Source organism: Lipotes vexillifer, unplaced genomic scaffold (genome assembly GCF_000442215.2).
Source record: "Lipotes vexillifer unplaced genomic scaffold, Lipotes_vexillifer_v1.1 scaffold45, whole genome shotgun sequence".
Lineage (NCBI taxonomy): Eukaryota > Metazoa > Chordata > Mammalia > Artiodactyla > Lipotidae > Lipotes > Lipotes vexillifer.
Genome location: NW_006796259.1, coordinates 2,629,435 through 2,650,495, shown reverse-complemented (window position 1 = coordinate 2,650,495; position 21,061 = coordinate 2,629,435).

Genomic DNA, 21,061 nt, shown 5'->3' with positions numbered 1-21,061 from the left:
GGAAAGAGAGCATGTCAGCATAACTTCATTAAATAAGTTTTCCTCAAAGTTCTTACGGTAGTCCAGGCGCTGCTTCCCACGCCCCACAAGGGGCAGGTTGATTAGAAGGGTTGAGATCACATGAGTGGGTGCAGCCACCTTTGCACAGGGAAGCCTCATACCTGAGAGCCTCTAAGAGTGGCTGACAGGCTTCCTCAAGGGCCGTGCTTTTTACAACAAACATCACACAGGGAAGCCAAGCCTTGTATTTCCCAGCAGGTTTTTGTACAATTTTTGTCTCGTTAAGTCTTCAGGATCTTTATGTTCACTCAGTCTTCCCAGTACAGATGTAGTTCGCCAATGAGAGTTAATAGACGACAAAGTCTTAACACTGTTCCCTGTTGATGCATTTTCAAATAAACAGAGCTGAAGAAGTTATACCTGAAACATCTTCCCATGGAAAAAAGGTGTAGCCTGCTGTTAATCCTCTCTCTCCAGATGGTCTGTGAGCAGAAGAGAGTTATGATGAATACTGTGGTTCAAGAAGATTAGCTTGTGGCAGATGTATGGGGACGTAGTGGCTATGAAACTGCGGGTGGAGGAGAGAGAGGCGGGGGGCAGTGTATGATATATAATGGCCACTGGAATATGTACTCAAGAAATGAGAGGGCTACTCACAGTAGTTGAAATGAAAAATAATGAGGATATGAAGATGTTGGCAATGAAAATGAGAAGAGGTTACAGATCAGATAACTCTTATGGAGACATTGAGGCCAGAATTAAAACCTTTGTCAGGAACCTGTAATAAATCATCAGTTAATCTGACCCCAAGAGATAATGTGAGTGGACAGTAAAGGTGAATATTTTTTTTCCTATTCCACAGGATGACCAACATAAATGTGAGGATTTTAAAGTACTTATGCAGAAGGCAATCAATTAACAAGGCACACGTTATGAAGGATGATATTTTGGATAGATGATTCTAGAAATGACAAGACCCCAAGTCCTTGGTCATCTCCCCTTTGTTAGATAAGCATAGTTATGTTTAATATAGTTATGTTTAATATGTTTAACATAGTTATGTTTAATATGTTTAATATAGACTCCAAAACTTTAATTTTACAAAGATCCTGGAATCAGTATATCTATATAATATCTCACCTTTATCCTAAACACAACCAACACCACCCACATAATTGAAACATAGATGAAAGAAATAATTTATTCATTCATTGACTATTTATTGGGTGCCTTCTATGCTCAAAGCACTGTCTAGGCTCTTGTGAATATCAGTGAACAAAACTGATGAAAATCCACTATAATCATAACAGTAAATAATAAATTTATATGATATAATGTGGTAAGTGCTATGGAAAATAAATGAATGAGCATGTAACATAATCCAAAAGCTTTAGTAAGTAAGCTGTCATCATGGGCTTAGATTTGTTTTTAATCATTTTTAATACTCTTTTTCTAGAGATTTTAAAAATGAGAAAAAAGCATACTTCAGAATTACTATATTCTTTTGTTTTATAGTTAATAATCATATGTAACTTCAGGGGTCCTCTTCTTCAACAAATACATCTTAAGTAATAAAACTAAATGTAAGGTATTGTAATTACTCAGAAAAGAAGCAAACCTTGTTTTACTGTATTTTTCCCCTTGGTAGAAATGAATATGTACTATAATCCACTGAGAATCTTCATTTTATTTCCATTTCAATGTTTGCATCAATGGCTTGTTACTTCATTACATCCACTTAGTATATATCTAAAGAATGAATTTACAGACTTGGAATTTATTCAGTTTCTCTCGCTCTCTCTTCTACTACCCATCTTCTTATTTATGGAAAGGAATAGAAGTGAAACTTGAATTATTTGACTACGTAAAATTTCTCCAAAACTCCTGAGGAAAATAAAAGTATTCCATAAAGTGGTTAAGGGAAGCAATGTTCCCATGTTATTGGAGGTCTTAAATGGTTGATATATTGCAACATTTCAGATGGCTTCAGACTGATGCTATATATACCATGTGTACTTTAGCGTAGCTCATCAAATCCCTTCTGCTACTCTGGTTCAGAAACATTAGCTGAATGTATGTGGTACGCAAGGAACTCACATGAGCCCACTCTTTACTCTAAATCAGATCTGGTACGGAAGGATTTCTGAATAACCTCAAAGATGGACAACCTTACCTGGGCATCCATGGCTTTAGGAAGGTCAGAGAAAACAACATGGAAGTCAATTAAAATGTAGTGTGATTGTGCATTCTTTTTTTTTTTTTTCCCCCCTCTGGAAAGACCATCAAAGGATTCATCAGTCTCAATAGTTCCCAAAACTTTAAAAAGGTTAAAAATACTATTCCTCTGTCAGTTTTAGAAATTCCAGAGATCCAAACTGAGCCAATAACATCCTGAGTAGACAGGTACATAAAGAGAGTCTATAATTGAGCCACATTCTTTGATTTTTATGTAATTTATTTTTTCTGGAAATGGCACGGTTTTGGGCTTGGACTGAAAAACTGTAAGCTATTTTGTGTTGCTGTGAGTATTATTATCTAAACATTCTCAGGCCACCAAAGGAACCTGCAGGGATGAGCAAGAAGCCAAATGGCCCATGTTATCAAACGGTATATAAGTAGGCTAGTGAGAGGACCCAAATACTTTCTGATGCCACAATTCAGTCCAGTAAACTTAGGGCAGAGTTGAGTTGGCCATTTGAATACCTGCAATTGTGGTGGATATCTGAAACACCTATAATGGGCTCCTGAATACAAGATCTGGCACAATTTGTGACAACTCACACTAGGTAACGTTTCACTCTGTAGAATGTTTATTTGATACTTATAAAGAGGGTTATCAATATCACAATATTTTATGTACACTTTACCCTTTATTAAGAATGACTGGGGGCTTCCCTGGTGGCGCGGTGCTTGAGGGTCCGCCTGCCGGTGCAGGAGACGCGGGTTCGTGCCCCGTTTCGGGAGGATCCCGCATGCCGCGGAGCGGCTGGGCCCGTGAGCTGTGGCCGCTGAGCCTGCGCGTCCGGAGCCTGTGCTCCGCAAATGGGAGAGGCCGCAACAGTGAGAGGCCCGCATAACGCAAGGGAAAAAAAAAAAAAAAAAAAAAAAAGAATGACTGGAAGTTCTCTTTCATTCCATTTCCAAGCTATGCTGATTTTAAAAGTTATTAGTTCATTAAAATTGCAAAAGTATTAATGTATATTTTAATAAAATCAGCAATTGAAAAATCTTTCAAAAATCATCTAAACCCAATAGAATGTTTCACACCTACTTTATCATAAAACCATCACAGAAATGAGTGGAGGATAAAGTTAATAGAATCTAGCTGAAAAAAACGTCTGGTTCTTGCCAACAGGAAACCTTTTAGTTCCTTGACTATTGGCAACCGTCAATGACGTGGAAATCTGAGGCTGTGGAATGCAGAGTGATGAGGCCTCTTCTCTCATAGTAGAAAGAGCTCTGGACTCAAAGTCAGAGGAACTGACCTCCAACCAGTATGCTGCCATTTTCCAGATTTGTGGTTTTTCGCAAATCACATAAATATTTTGTGACTTGAGGTTTTTTGTGGGTTTTTTTGTTTGTTTGTTTTTGTTTTCTTCTTATTATTGGCTAAAGTGCATACCTATTTGGATTTCTTTAATTTTCCTTAATGCCCTTTCTCTATCCCACAGTCCCATCCAGGATACCACATTTAGTTGTCATGTCTTATAGGCTCTCTTGGCTGTAACTGTTCTTCAGACTTTCTTTATTTTTGATGACCTTTACAATTTTGAGGAATACTAGTCACATATTTGGCAAAATGTCTCTCAGTTGGTATTTGTCTAATGTTTTTTTCATGTTAGTCTAGGTTCATGGGATTGGGGAGGAAGTAAAGTGCCATTTTCATCACATCATATCAAGGGTACATACTATCAATATCAGTTGTAACTGTTGATGTTAATCTCGATCACCTGGCTAAAGCAGTGTTTGTCAAGTTTCTCCACTGTAAAGTTATTCCATTTTCCTCCTTTCTACTGTACTCTTTGTAAGGATGTATCACCTAAACTTAAGGAGTGTAAATCTATGCTCTCTTACCTCAAGAGTGGACTATCTTAATAAATTATCTGACATTCTTCTGCATGAAAAATTTGTCTCTTTTATTTAATAATTTATTCATATCAGTAAGGATACATAGATATTTATTGTGTGGCTCAAATTATTTCAGCTGTGAAAGTTTTTTCAGCTGGCTCCAGTGTCCCTTTGACATATTCCTATCACTGTGGATCTTTTTTAACACTTTCTTTTTTGGCACTCAAAGTTGCTCTTGGATCATCTTTTGTATTTCCTGGCCCAGTCTTACAATCATCAATTTATCTAAGCAGTCCTGGTTTCTTTTACTGGAGAATGATGTTTTAAATCAAGATTTGGGTGCTAAACATGCTTATTGTGAAATATTTTTATATGTATTTATCTGCATTTATATTAAGCTAACATGAGTTCATATGGATATCTCTACCTCTAATACATCACCACATGGATCATTCTAACCTCTTGCCCTTTCTTATCTATAAAGTTCTACCCAAATGGTGAGTGATCTGGCTGTCACTATTCTCCATCTAGTTAATTAATTGCTCAATTCCATTATACAAGTATTGTGGTTTCTGAATTGCTAACCCATCCACCTGTGGGAAACAACTTTATCAATTATAGTACAATGTTTATGTGCAGTTTCTTTTTTTGCCTTTAGTCTTAGAGACTACATTCATTTCCAAAGTTACTTAGGTCAGTACCTTTCCCCTCCCCCCCTCCCTCCATCAAGGCTGTTTCATAATTTGTAATGCAGTTAGATTGTTTTTTCACAGTCTGCACTCCATTCTGGTATCCCATGACCATGACCATGACCATATATATATATATATATATATATATGTATGTATATATAGTTTTTTAATTTTCACAAGTTAAGGTTCACTTTTTAAATAAATGTCCATGGATATTGACAAATGCATATTGTCATGTATCCACTATTACAATATTATTGTACAGTTTCACTGCCCTAAAGTTCTATTACAAGCTCTGCCTAACCCCCTCTCCCTTAACAGAAACCCCGTGACAACCACTGATCCGTTTACCATCTCTATTGCTTTGCCTGTAACCTTTTCAAACTGGCTTCCTTCACTTAGCAATATGCATTTATCCATGTCTTTATATGGCTTGATGGCTCATTCCTTTTTACTGCTGAAATATTCCCTCATATGGACCTCCCACAGTTTGCATATCCATTTACCTATTGAAGGACATGTGGTTGCTTCAGTTTGGGGCTGTTATGAATAAAACTGCTATAAACACTTTTTGTGCAGGTTTTATGTGGATATATGTTTTCAAATCAGTTCATTAAATATCTGGGTATGTGATAAGTAGATTGTATAGACCTAGTTTCGCTTTGTAAAAAGATTGCAAAACTATCTTAGAAAAGGGATATATTATTTTGAAAGCAGTGAATGAGAGTTCTTGTTGGTTTGTGTCCTTGCTAGTGATTGGTATTGTCAGTATTTTTTTATTTTAGCAATTTTAATAGACACATAAAAATAGCTCATTGTAGTTTTAATTTGTATTTCCATGATGGGAAATACTGTGTATATTTTCGCATGCTTAGTTTACATCTACATACCTTCTTTGGTGAGTTATCTGTTCACATCTTTTGTCTGCATTTTGAATGATTTGTTTGTTATTGTTGACTTTTAAGACTTCTTTGTATATTTTGGATACAAGCCCTTTATTAGGTATGCATTTTACAAATATTTTCTCCCAGTCTGTGGCTAATCATATCCTTCTTTTAATAGTATCCTTCACAGAGCATGATGATTTAGTTTTAATAATGTACAACTTAGCATTTTTTCCCTAGGTCGTGATTTTTGTTATACTTAAAAATTCATCACCAAATTGAAAGCCACATCAATTTTCTATGTTTCCTTCTAGAATTTTTGCCCTTATATTTTGCTTTATATTCTTTTAGCATTAATATTTGTGAAAGTTATGAGGTCTCTGTCTAGGTTCATTTTTTTTTTTTTTGCATATTGACATCCAGTTGTTCCAGAATCATTTGTTGAAAATGTGTATTTTCTCTATTGAAGTACATTTACTTCTTCGTCAAAGATAGGACTCTCTATGCTGTCTCATTGATATATGTCTATTATTTACCATTACCCTGCTGTCTTAATTATTGTAGCTTTACAATACATTTTGAAATTGTATAGGGTGAGTCATCTAACTTTGTTTTTCTTCTTCAGTATTGTGTTAGCTATGCTTTGTCTTTTGCCTTTCCATATGAATTTTAGAATTGGATTGCCATATACAAAATGGCTTGCTGAGATTTTCATTGAAATTGCAATAGGTCATTAAGTCTATAGATCTTTAAGAATAATTGACATTTGGCAATATTGAGTCTTCCAATCCATTTCCAAATGTAAAAAATCTCTTCATTTATTTAGATTTTCTTTGGTTTATTTTATCAGTTTTGTAATTTTCAACATACAGATTCTGTACATCTTTTGTTTGATTTATGACTATGTATTTCATTTTTTTGTGCTATTGTAAATAGTATATATGTTTTTAAATTTGAAGTTCCAGTTGTTTATTGCCAGTTTGTAGGGAAGCAGCTGATTTTTGCATATTGACCTTATGTCTTGTTGCTTCTATGCTCAATCATTAGTTCCAGGATTTTTTTAAAATAGATTCTTGACTTTTTTTTTTCCTATCCACAAAATAAGAGTAATAACAATTCTTTCCTGTTAGGTTAGCTTAAAAATTAACTACAATATGATATATGGCAGTGAGCAGCACATAATCACATACATAGTAAGAATTTACTTCATAGTAACTAAAAATTTAATTTCAACAAGAAACTTTGACATAGAAACTGTCTTCATAATCCATTTGAAAAAATCCTAAGTAATTTTTTTTTCATTCCCTAACTACTTCTGTTATGAATGAAAAAGTAATCAAAGAAGTATATAGCAATGTGGTTCTATGGTCTCTGTAACTGACTGTCTTTTTCTTTTTTTAATTTGAGACAAAGATATTGTTAATGCATGTGTGTTTTTAATTGTTCTTGGTGTTACTTTCTGTCACAGAATTTCTTGTGTAAAAAACAAAACAACTGAAATCTTTCATATAAATTCATGTTATTATACTAGATTTTATCTATAATACTACGGAGATACCAAATCCAACTCAAAGGAATTACAATCTTTAATTAATTTCATTGAATAGGAAGTACACATAAAAGTAAAAAAAAAAAAGTCACAATCCTTTCTTTGACCTTTCTATTTCTTTGAATCACACTTTAAACAAATAACGTATTCAGCTGTGAGGGAATAGAAGAGCTTGAAGAACTGTATAGAGGCAAAAATGGTACAATGAAGAAAAGTGTTGAATGAAGAGATGGAATGAAAATAAAGAGACAATATGATGCCTGAGCCAGAAGAGTAAATGTACAAGCTGCTCTCTGGACCCAGTTGACCCAGATATTACTCCTATAATAGCAATTTCCATTTTTATTGTGCAAAAGAATCACTCCTTTTGTTTTTATTAACATTTCACATTCCAAGCTTTACACTGGAAATTTTGATTCAGTATATGTTGATTTCCATCCAGGAATCTGAATTTGAACAATAATCAGCATGTCTGTAGGGCATATTTTCAGGAAGTTCCCTTTATGGACTGATTTGTGTTCACCCCAAATTCATGTTAACCCTAATACCCAGTGTAGCTATCATTGGAGATAGGCCTTTAAAGAGGTAATTAAGATTAAACGAGGTCATAGGTGTGGGAACCTAATTTGATAGGACCTATGTCCTTCTTAGAAGAGGAAGAAACACCAGAGGTACATGTGCTCAAAGAAAAGTCCATGTGAGGACAAAAAGAGAAGGTGGTCGTCTGCAAGGCATGGAGAGAGGCCTCAGGAGAAACTAAACTTGCCAGCACCTTGATCTCAAAGTTCCAACTTCCAGACCTGTAAGAAACAACTTTCTGTTGTTTAAATCTCCAATTCTTTGGTATTTTGTTATGGCTGTCCTAGCAAACTAATAGAGTATCCTAGAGATTTATTCATACTATGTGTCCGTTATATGCTAGGTATTTTTGATATGTGTGCTGAGCACTAAATATACAGGATTCCTTCCTGTATAAAAAACATAATATAGTGGACATTAATTATCAAAGATTATGGAGAAAATTTAGGAGAAAATTAGAAAAATTTAAGTCAATAAGATAAAGAAACATCTCAGCTTGTTCATTTCTCAAGCAATGTCATAATCGTTATGGTGTATGTTTTCTGATTCTTGATTACCACTGTTCCTTTTTCTCCCTGAAACAAAGAACAAGAGTCATTATTTCTTGGAAATACCACAAATTAAAAAAAAAATTTTAATTAGGCAATTGGGATCTTCCTTTATTGAAGGCAAAAGCAAAGCCCCAGTGGATGATTCGTTTGAGTGCTAAGCCAGCCACCTAATCAAACATTTGCCAGACTTTCACACTCTAAGTCTGGTAACTGCATCTGGTCTTGTGAGAGAGGGGAAAACATTCTCTCAAGAGAAATCCTGGGAGCAGTGCCACTAGAGCTATTCACAACTAACAAATTGTCAGGAAGTTTGGAGTTTGTATGTGGGGGAGAAAATCCAACTTCAACAGGGAGCCTGGCATAATATAGCATCACAATCCAGAAAGGGGCTAATGTTCATGGCATGATTTTTGCAGGTGCTCACACTCCTGTGATTGCACTTGAGTATCACAAAGGGAGTGTCTTGTTTACACTCTGTTGGTAACAAGCCTTGGTAACTTTGCTCCTTTCTCATAGTCTGAGATTTTTCCCACTGGGTTACCATCTCCAGCCTGCTCATGTTCAGAAGGTCAGGGTAGATGTCTTATCTCCCTTTTTGGACAGATAGATGGAAGTTGTACAATGTGCACAGGGCTAGGCAATGAAAGTCATTTTGTAAAGAGATGAAGGGTCTAAACTTTGGATGATAGAGCAAAACCAAGCTGCCGAATCCAAATGGCTGAATGGGAACTGGCAGCCAAAACAGGAAACACACACACACACACGCACACACACACACACACACGACTTTTGCTGATGAGCAAAGATTATACTGATAAACAAAGTGGTTAAAAAGAAGAAATAAGCCTAACTTGAAAAAAGTCTGAAGGCAGACTGCAAATGCATAGGATGCCTTTTATTTCAGTTACCCCTTCTTTATGGATTAACTGGATGTATTTAAAGGGATCAAAAGTACAAAAGCAACATGTATATTAAACAAAAGCGCAAAAGGAGAGAGCATGTTTTTGTGCTCATTTTTCCTGTCATTTCATGCTATTTCCACTGTTAATGACCTTCCCTTCTGCTCTGACTTGGTCATAGAAATGTGTGTTCCAAACAAGACCCATATATATGCTGTCTACAAGAGACCCACTTCAAACCTAGGGACACATACAGACTGAAAGTAAGGGGATGAAAAAAGATATTCCATGCAAATGGAAATCAAAAGAAAGCTGGAGTAGCAATTCTCATATCAGACAAAATGGACTTTAAAATAAAGACTATTACAAGATACAAAGGAGAACACTACATAATGATCAAGGGATCAATCCAAGAAGCAGATATAACAATTGTAAATATTTATGCACCCAACATAGGAGCACCTCAGTACTTAAGGTAAATGCTAACAGCCATAAAATAGGAAATCGACAGTAACACAGTCATAGTGGGGGACTTTAACACCCCACTTTCACAAATGGACAGATCATCCAAAATGAAAATAAATAAGGAAACACAAGCTTTAAATGATACATTAAACAAGATGGATTTAATTGATATTTATACGTCATTCCATCCAGAAACAACAGAATACACTTTCTTCTCAAGTGCTCATGGAACATTCTCCAGGATAGATCATATCTTGGGTCACAAATCAAGCCTTGGTAAATTTAAGAAAATTGAAATTGTATCAAGTATCTTTTCTGACCACAACACTATGAGACTAGATATCAATTACAGGAAAAAATCTGTAAAAACTACAAACACAAAGAGGCTAAACAATACACTACTAAATAACCAAGAGATCACTGAAGAAATCAAAGAGGAAATCAAAAAATACCTAGAAACAAATGACAATAAAAACATGACAAAACCTATGGGATGCAGCAAAAGCAGTTGTAAGAGGGAGGTTTATAGCAATACAATCCTACCTCAAGAAACAAGAAACATCTCAAACAAGCACCCTAACCTTACACGTAAAGCAATTACAGAAAGAAGAACAAAAAAACCCCAAAGTTAGCAGAATGAAAGAAATCATAAAAATCAGATCAGAAATAAATGAAAAAGAAATGAAAGAAATTAGAGCTAAGATCAATAAAACTAAAAGCTGGTTCTTTGAGAAGATAAACAAAACTAATAAACCACTAGTCAGACACATCAAGAAAAAAAGGGAGAGGACTCAGATCAATAGAATTAGAAAGGAGAAGTAAGTGACACTGCAGAAATACAAAGGATCATGGGAGATTACTACAAGCAACTCTATGCCAATAAAATGGACAACCTGGAAGAAATGGGCAAATTCTTTAAAAAGCACAACCTCCCGAGACTGAGACAGGAAGAAATAGAAAATATAAACAGAACAATCACATACACTGAAATTGAAACTGTGATTAAAAATCTTCCAACAAACAAAAGCCCAGGACCAGATGGCTTCACAGGCGAATTCTATCAAACATTTAGAGAAGAGCTAACACCTATCCTTCTCAAATTCTTCCAAAATATAGCAGAGAGAGGAGCACTCCCAAACTCATTCTACAAGGCCACCATCGCCCTGATACCAAAACCAGACAAAGATGTCACAAAAAAAACTACAGATCAATATAACTGGTGAACATAGATGCAAAAATCCTCAACAAAATACTAGCAGACAGAATCCAACAACACATTAAAAGGATCATACACCATGATCAAGTGGGGTTTATCCCAGGAATGTAAAGATTCTTCAATATACACAAATCAATCAATGTGATACACCATATTAACAAATTGAAGGAGAAAAACCATATGATCATCTCAATAGATGCAGGAAAAGCTTTCGACAAAATTCAACACCCATTTTTGATAAAAACTCTCCAGAAAGTTCCCAGAAAGGGAACTTACCTCAACATAATGAAGGCCATATATGACAAACCCACAGCCAACATCGTTCTCAATGGTGAAAAACTGAAACCATTTCCTCTAAGATCAGGAACAAGACAGTGTTGCCCACTCTCACCACTCTTACTCAACATAGTTTTGGAAGTTTTAGCCACAGCAATCAGAGAAGAAAAAGGAATAAAAGGAATCCAAATCGGAAAAGAAGAAGTAAAACTTTCACTCTTTGCAGATGGCATGAGGCTCTATATAGAGAATCCTAAAGATGCTACCAGAAAACTACCTGAACTAATCAATGAATTTGGTAAAGTAGCAGGATACAAAATTAATGCACAGAAATCTCTTGCATTCCTATACACTAATGATGAAAAATCTGAAAGAGAAATTGAGGAAACACTCCCATTTACCACTGCAACAAAAAGAATAAAATATCTAGGAATAAATCTACCTAAGGAGACAAAAGACCTGTATGCAGAAAACTATAAGACACTGATGACAGAAATTAAAGATGATACAAACATGTGGAGAGATATATCATGTTCTTGGATTGGAAGAATCAACATTGTGAAAATGACTATAGTACCGAAAGCAATCTACAGATTCAATGCAATCCCTATCAAGCTACCAATGGTATTTTTCACAGAACTAAAACAAAAAATTTACAGTTTGCATGGAAACACAAAAGACCCCAAATAGCCAAAGCAATCTTGAGAAAGGAAAATGGAGCTGGTGGAATCCGGTTCCCTGACTTCACACTATACTACAAAGCTACAGTAATCAAGACAGTATGGTACTGGCACAAAAACAGAAATATAGATCAATGGAACAGGATAGAAAGGCCAGAGATAAACCACACACATATGGTAATCTTATGTTTGATAAAGGAGGCAAGAATATACAATGGAGAAAAGACAGCCTCTTCAATAAGTGGTGCTGGGAAAACTGGACAGCTACATGTAAAAGAATGAAATTAGAACACTCCCTAACACCATACACAAAAATAAACTCAAAATGGATTAAACACCTAAATGTAAGGCCAGACACTATCAACTGTTAGGGGAAAACATAGGCAGAACACTCTATGCCATACATCACAGCAAGATCCTTTTTGACCCACCTCCTAGAGTAATGGAAATAAAAACAAAAATAAACAAATGGGCCTAATGGAACTTAAAAGGTTTTGCACAACAAAGGAAACCATAAACAAGATGAAAAGACAACCCTCAGAATGGGAGAAAAATATTTGCAAACGAAGCAACTTACAAAGGATAAATCTCCAGGATATACAGGTAGCTCATACAGCTCAATATCAAAAAAACAAACAACCCAACCCAAAAATGAGCAGAAGATCTAAATAGACATTTCTGCAAAGAAGATATACAGATTGCCAACAAACACATGAAAGGATGCTCAACATCACTAATCATTAGAGAAATGCAAATCAAAGCTACAATGAGGTATCACCTTACAGCAGTCAGAATGGCCATCAAAAAATCTACAAACAACAGATGCTGGAGAGGGTGTGGAGAAGAGGGAACCCTCTTGCACTGTTGGTGGGAATGCAAATTGGTACAGCCACTTTGGAGAACAGTATGGTAGTTCCTTAAAAAATTAGAAGTAGAACTACCATATGACCCAGCAATCCCACTACTGGGCATATACCCTGAGAAAACCATAATTCAAAAAGAGTCATGTACCACAATGTTCATTGCAGCTCTATTTACAATAGCCAGGACATGGAAGCAACCTAAGTGTCCATCAACAGATGAATGGATAAAGAAGATGTGGCACATATATACAATGGAATATTACTCAGCCATAAAAAGAAACGAAATTGAGTTATTTGTAGTGAGGTGGATAGACCTAGAGTTTGTCATACAGAGTGAAGTCAGAAAGAGAAAAACAAATACCATATGCTAACACATATATATGGAATATATTAAAAAAAAAAAGATCATGAAGAACCTAGGGGCAGGAGGGGAATAAAGATGCAGACCTACTAGAGAATGGACTTGAGGACACGGGGAGGGGGAAGGGTAAGCTGGGAGAAAGTGAGAGAGTGGCATGGACACATATACACTACCAAATGTAAAATAGATAGCTAGTGGGAAGCAGCCACATAGCACAGGGAGATCAGCTCGGTGCTTTGTGTCCACCTAGAGGGGTGGGATAGGGAGGGTGGGAGGGAGACGCAAGAGGGAAGAGATATTGGGATATATGTATATGTATAACTGATTCACTTTGTTATACAGCAGAAAGTAACACACCATTGTGAAGCAATTATACTCCAGTAAAAATGTAAAAAAAAAAAATAATAATATAAAATACCCTACAGGGGAAAAAAAAAAAGAAATGTGTGTTCCACTGTAGTGGGTTTAATATGCACAATGTTCGAAAGTGCGTCAATAGCTCTTGTGATTACATTATTTTTCAAGTATTGGCTTAAAGGAGCTGAAAAAAGTGAAAGAATATGTCTTTGGTGGTTGAAAACAGTCACTTCTATTTTATTATTTGGTCTGTAGAATCTGCATCGTTTCTAATTTAGTCTCATTTTTATGTAGATGAAATTAAATAGTTGGTATGTGAAAGGGCATGGAGTGTGTGGCAGACTAACTCAAAGGAAAAAAGAATAGCATTGATATCAATTATACTGTATACCTTTATCACGTTATTATTTATAAGATAATTAAAGGTGGATCATATTTTATGTTACTCACTTTGAAGGCAAGTAAGATAGGGTGCTTACTATATTTCGCTTTTCATGATCATAAAGCCAAGGCTTAGCAAGGCAAGTGTTTTCTACTACCTTCCCCACATTCAGTCAGCCGAGTGGCAGGTTTGGAACTTAAACTGAGTATCACATATTCTCAATTCTCCTCTGGTGTTCTTTCTCCTATATCTGTTTGCCTTTCTCATAAAGCAGAAGCAGCTCTGTAATTGATAGTGTTCCTGGAAAGTGTTACTAATTTCAATGGACTAGTTGAATCCATTCCTGGTTACCAAAGCTGGAAGAGCTAGAGCAAAGGGACCCAAGATCATATCAGAAATATGAAAGGAAAAAGTTTGAACTGCGATCCAGTTTGTGCTGGAGTCAGCCGGTACCAAATCCCAAGAGCCAATTGATAGCATCTCTTCCCAGCTCCATGTTCAGTAGCTTAAAATTGGTCATGGTGGGGGTATTTACAGCAGAGAAATACATAAATGCTATATATCAATACAATCAGGACTTTTTCCTCTGGAGAGATAGTTAAATAATATTTATTAGCACATTGGGGTAGGAGGTAGGTTATGAGTAGAAAAAATATGGTCTTTGGAATTAAAAGGACTTTGATTCGTATTCTGGCTCTACCATTAGACAGTAGCGTGTCTTTAGCCAAATTATTTGTCCTCTCTGAATTTCCATTCCCTCCTAAGTATAAGCGGCTAACAACCTCCTTTCAGAGTTTTAGGATTAATGATCATGTATGTAAGTGTTGACAAATAAAAGGCAGTCACTTTTAGGTTTTATTATTAGCATTATTAGAAACCTCACAGTTTTTCTTTTTGTGACAGATTTCCACATGAGTAAAATTAAAATCACGTTAGTGCTCTGTGGAAAATGTATGACAATGAAGAAAAGATTTTTTAAAAATGGATAAAAATGATAAAATCCATTAGGCTCTTTAGAAACAGGTGCCATTATAATTCTAGCTATTTACTGTTACCACACAATACAACAGAATATACAATCCAGCTAAGAGAGAGCTACTTTTGCCAAATTGAAGTAACAGGAGGTAAATGGTACTGCTCCCCTCCACAGGATCTGTGGATTTATAAATTGGTTGGAAGCATAGGGTCTTGGTTATTTTGTTTCATGATTCACAGCGCCAAGCCCTGCAATCCTAATTTTATCCTGGGGCATCCATTCAATACTTGCTTGGAGAAAATAGTGCCACCAACTGTGTCCCCATAAGCACCGCCAAACATACAATTTTCTTTTTCCTATTTGGAGAGCAATACGCTCTAAAGAACATCTCTGAAGCCTAAGCTATTTTTTTTCAGGCAGACAACCCAACTCTTGTATCAAAGTGAGAGTTTTCGATGAGGAGTGAGATTTCCATAAGAAGCATTTTACCCCAACATTCAGGGACGCGAGGAACATAAGACAGTGCAAATACTATGAAATCACCAAGAATATATGAGGCAGTAAACACAGTAGTGGTGAAACAAGCAACAACCCAGAAGCAAAAACATGCACACAACAAGAGCAAGAGAATGAAAACTTGACTTTGTTTAGTGGAAGTGCCAAGGAACTTAACTGCTCTGGATGTCACGGACATAGAGGAAGATGGTGGCCTTTCGGCCCTTCAGGCACATTGCATTGAAGAAGTTTAAAGGAAACTGCAGTTCATGCTAATGCCACACAGAACAAGCCACTAAGAGGGAAGTCCTCCCAGGGAGGTATGATTTCCTGTGGAAAATAACAGCTTTTAAACTCCTCCATTTTCATCTTATTCCATGAAAAGAGCTGTTAAATATCAAGCGAGTCAAAGTGAGTCATATAGGTGATTACGTGTATATTTTTTGAAACCTGGTAATAAAAATATAATGAATGGCTTTTATTAATGAGATGGTTAAAGGGTCTCTCTCAAAAGAAAATGAGATACAGAAACATGACTGTGGATGGGAAAGCCATTGAAATGGGTGTTAAATTTGCTGCTGCTTCTTTGTATGCAAATGGAGAAACATATTCACAAGACAGAGGCTTAGGTTCTGAAATGTGAGGTTATATTGGTAGCAAGATGTGCTTTGTTATCACCTTTTTAAAGAGTTGAACCCGAATCGTTGGCTGACATTCAGAAGGAAAAGTATCCTCCAGAATTGGCAAAAAGACCAACAGTTCTTTCAACAGACCATTAGCATTACTGGGAACAACTATTTCACTTTAAGTTCCAAGGGAAATGACATTTTGCTAGGAGATGTTAACATCAGGAAACTTAAATATTTTTGGAGGAAATGTAGTTACTTATGTGCAATCTCCAAAATAATGTCTTATGGAAATTTTGCATTTGTTTCATTTGCTTTGTGATACCAATGACATCAAAGGACTACTAATAAATAACAAATTAATCTGAAATAGAGACCAGTCTTCCCAACTCCCCCAATGGAATGGGTCGTGATGCATTGCCCTTAATCTCTTAATCACTGATGAATGCTTTCTTTCCCAGTTTTTCAGGGAAAAGCTTTAAGGAAAAATCATGGGCCACCTTCATTGCTTTGTACCTTGATTGGATTTTGAAATCCTTCTACCTGTGCCTTTCAGCTCTTCTTTGATAGAAGGTATTTGAGGATTGCCTTCATGAGCATAGCAATCTGTACATTCTTTAAAAGAATATTTCCTCTCAGGCCCTGGGAAACTCAAATGTATCAGACCAAAAGTTTGATTTTATTTGTAGTGAAAATGGTAGAGCAGTATAACAAAAATCAAATGGTCTAGTGGTGCAAGCAAACAGAATAGGCCTTCTCCCAGGAAAAAATCCTAATGGAGTTCTTGCTTCAGGCATGAAAAGTAAAGCCATATGAGCATGACAGAGCTGCATGGTATTTGGTGTTTTTTTGAAAATCAGACTTTTATAGGACTGATGGCCAAGGACAGAAAGCAACCATGGGTCCACTGACTAATGCTACTACACCAGTTACCTTGGATTGGAGTTGTGTTCTCAGGCAATAAATATGTGCAAACTGGAAATAATAATTTTTTCTGGATCCATGCAAAGCATTAAAAAAAAATAAATAAAAATCATTGCAGAATATAGGCAGAGGAATTCATTTGAAAATTTGCAGAGACACTGCAGCATTCTAGGGAAGGCACATTTTGGTGTATATTTGGAAACATCTTTTTATACCTAAGTGGATTTCTCTGGTTCTTAATTAAATGTTACAATTCAAGTCAGCTATTGGCTGCATAAACTTTAAGTTTGAGGGAACTAATTGTGGAGCTATAATGGCAATTTTAGCATTCTGCTTTAATATGTAGGACATTGGCCTAGACCCATGAAAAAGCAGATCAAGCTTCTTGTCTCATGGTTTTTGTGAACTAACTGCTTAATGTCTTTGAAGCTCATTTCTTATTTTATAAGAAAGAAGATGTTCTAGGGAATGATGAAACTGAACCTACTCTGAGCTTCTTGGAGAGAGTCAAGCTTATAGAATCATGATGATGATGATGATGATGATGATGATGATGATGATGATTTTTGAGTATCATTAACAGTAACCCTATGACTAAAATGAGACTGAATTGACTGAAAAAAAATACAGATATCAAAGATAAATGCATTTCACCCCCTCTTCAGAGACAAGAGAGAACAGGAAGGTGCCATATATATATATACACAGTATATAGTCTTATCACATTTTTAGTTCATTTTTGAGGTCAGCTGGGCTTTGGAATATCATTCAAATTCAGCAAGAATTTATTGTGCAACTAATTGAAGTTCAGTACTCTGCTGGGCACAGAGGTGATAAGTTAATACAGCATGGCCCTGCCTCACAAAAGGCTTACAATAGTCAGTAATAAATATTTAAATAGCTTACTGTTCAACAAGGCAGAATTAAATAAAAACCACTTGAAATATAGAGACTTTTTAACAGAAACAGAGAGGACTAATTCTGATGAAGATGAGCATTAGACAAAACTTCAAAAAAAATCTTCTAAGTTATACATTGAAGTCTGAAGATCTCACTAAGTGAAAAATAAGGGAAGGATATACACTACTGACTGAAAAAACAAAACAAAACCCAGAAACATCCAGAAAACTTATGAAGGTTTAAGGAACAGATTTGGTGTGTTTTTATTATCATCGCTATTGACAGCTGTGAAAGGACGTTTTAGTCCTAAGATTGGCTAATAGTAGATCTTTTTTCAGCTTTTAAAGTTGAGGATTATCCAGTGGAAGCTGGAGATTCTGAGTTTTTTGTTGTTGTTATTGTTTTTAAAGTACTGCTATCTAGGATAGATTTTATTGGCAGTCTGATTTTCTCTCAACTAGATGGTACTGCTAGATTGCAAGAAATACAGGATACTTTCCATCCACCTTCATACCTCAGGTCCAATATCTGAAAGTTATGGCACTTTGCTGACCAAAAAAACCAAAAAAATAACAAAAGAAACAAAGCAGAAGGCTGCAAATAAGATATGAGTTTGTTTGAGTTCTTAGGAATTGCAATTTGGGAGACACAAACGTGGGTAAAACTGAGTGTTCCAGGGAGGAGAAAGAGTCAGGGGCTGATAAAAAACAAAAGCTACAAGGTTGTTAAAGTTGCCTGTCAAGAACTGTGATTAACTCTGATTCAAGTCAGGAAATATTTGTCCTTAAGGAATCACAAGTTATTTTAGGGTAATGGTCCAATAAGTATCTTGAGTTTCTGGCAAATGTTCTAGATGCCTTTCTTAGCACACAATAAGTGGTCAAAAGGTCAGATTCCATCCAGGCTGAAATGTGCATAAGCCATACTTCTTCAGTGGCTTCCTGGGTCCATTTTAGAGAGCTCTCTTAGCAACACTGACTCCATTTTGATTTTTCTTCCACAACTTTCAGACCATAATTTGCCAAATTTTATATATTTATACTCAAGTGTGATGGGGTTTGGAACATGCTCTCCCAAAATATGGCACCTTGGCATATTAAATATTTTTAACTGAAGGAATGTGAGAAATGGCAGGTGAAGGAAGGACCCTGACCTCCCACTTTGCCCCTGAAGCAGGAACCACTTGTGAGAGATGTGCTCCCTGTACCTGGAGGAAATGAGCATCTTTATTTCCGAAGATAGAGCTTAGGCCAATAGGAATCCAGATGAATAGGCCTTGCTAAGTTTCTGCCAATTTACTATCCTTAGCTCATACTCTTTTGTCCTATCACATTTTTCTATGACTTTCCATTCGTCACTAAGCCAAATATAAAGAAGTTTAGGTTTAACTGTTTCTTCAGGTCCTCTTTTCCTTATGAAGGCTCCAGTGTCATAAAAATGTCTATTACATAAATGTGTATGCTTTTCTCTTGTCGATCTGTCTTTTGTTAGTCCAATTTATAGGATCTCAGCTGGAGAACATAGGAGGGTAGTAGGAAAACTAATTTTCTTCTCCCCTACACGTGCATATGATGTTCACTTGTTTGGCATTAGAACTAATCTTTTTTTTTTTAAGTATGCAGTATTCCGCCATACAATAAAGTTCTCCTCAATTCAAAGATATGAGAACTAAGACTGAAGGAAGAGAAATGATTTATTAAAGTTCACCAAACTAGTTAAAGATCTGGATCTGGATCTAAATCCCCCAAATTCCTGCTTTGTTTTTCGTAACTCTTTCTGCTGCTGTACAGGAAGAAAAATAATTGTCCCTCTACCCTTCTAGATTCTTGGCTGAGACTCTCTCTCTATTAAAATATTGACAGGAGAAAAACAAACAGAAGTTTAATGACATGTATGCCTTCCATAAACATGGGAGATACCCAGGAAAACTAACTCCTCAGAAAGATCCAAGCTACCACCTATCATCTCCAGCTAAAGACAAAAGAATATGTTATGGGATGGAGGAACCAGCTGTGGGAGGTTTGCGGGCAAAGCACAATAAACAAGGGTAAGGTTGTTATGCAGATTTCAGTCTTGCCTTCACCACTAAGAGATTCTAGAGAATTAGTCATCTTCCTCTTCTTGGTACAGAGAGGGAGACACCCTTACAAATGGAGACTTCCCTTTTAAATGTAAATGTCTCTTACAAAAGGGTAACTTCTACTTGGTTTTCAGAGCTTCTCCTTTGATATTTCGTGAAAATAACCAGCCTAAAATAATCCTTATGCCAGAGTCATACTTTGGAGTGGCAGATTCTGCTCCCCTGCACTACTATACTGTACTAGTCTTTCCTCATCAATAGATGCTTTAAAGACAATTAAACCCAATTTGGCATTGATAATAATTATTAAATGGAACACATTTCTTTTTTTTAACATCTTTATTGGAGTATAATTGTTTTACATTGTTGTGTTAGTTTCTGCCATATAACAAAGTGAATCAGCTATACGTATACATATATTCCCATATCCCAAATGGAACACATTTCTTAAGAGAAATGTTGAGATACACTTTTTTTCTTGCTGCTGTCAACAGGTTCAGTTTTATAAACTGAGTACCTTTGTCACTATGAATTGGTTAAAACTTTGACAGAAGTGGAGCAGTTGAATTTTGCTGAATTTACACAATTCTTCTTTTCAGACCTTGACCTTATTACATACAATAACATATTAGGACACTCACTTTGTTACAGCTGATTGTCTTCACAAGGTAGATTCCTACTGTCCATTTAGCAGAATTTCTCTGCCCTTCAGAAATCTGCAAATCATATTAATTTAGTTCCTACACTAAAATGTCAAGATACTGCATGGGATTCTGTTTACACAGTTGTTTCTTGACATTCATTCTTAGGATGATATAATGTTCAAATGGTGCCTACAAAAAAGTCATATTATTTCATCGCTTTCATTCCCATATTCTCTGAGAATTAACTAATTAACTGAGGTCAGTTGGAAACAGATCTGTGGCTAGAATCTGAGGCATAAAAATGGACATTTTGGGGCTTCCCTGGTGGCGCAGTGGTTGAGAATCTGCCTGCCAATGCAGACGACACGGGTTCGAGCCCTGGTCTGGGAAGATCCCACATGCCATGGAGCAACTGGGCCCGTGAGCCACAATTACTGAGCCTGCGCGTCTGGAGCCTGTGCTCCGCAACAACAGAGGCCGCGATAGTGAGAGGCCTGCGCACCACGATGAAGAGTGACCCCCACTTGCCACAACTAGAGAAAGCCCATGCACAGAAATGAAGACCCAACACAGCCATAAATAAATAAATAAATA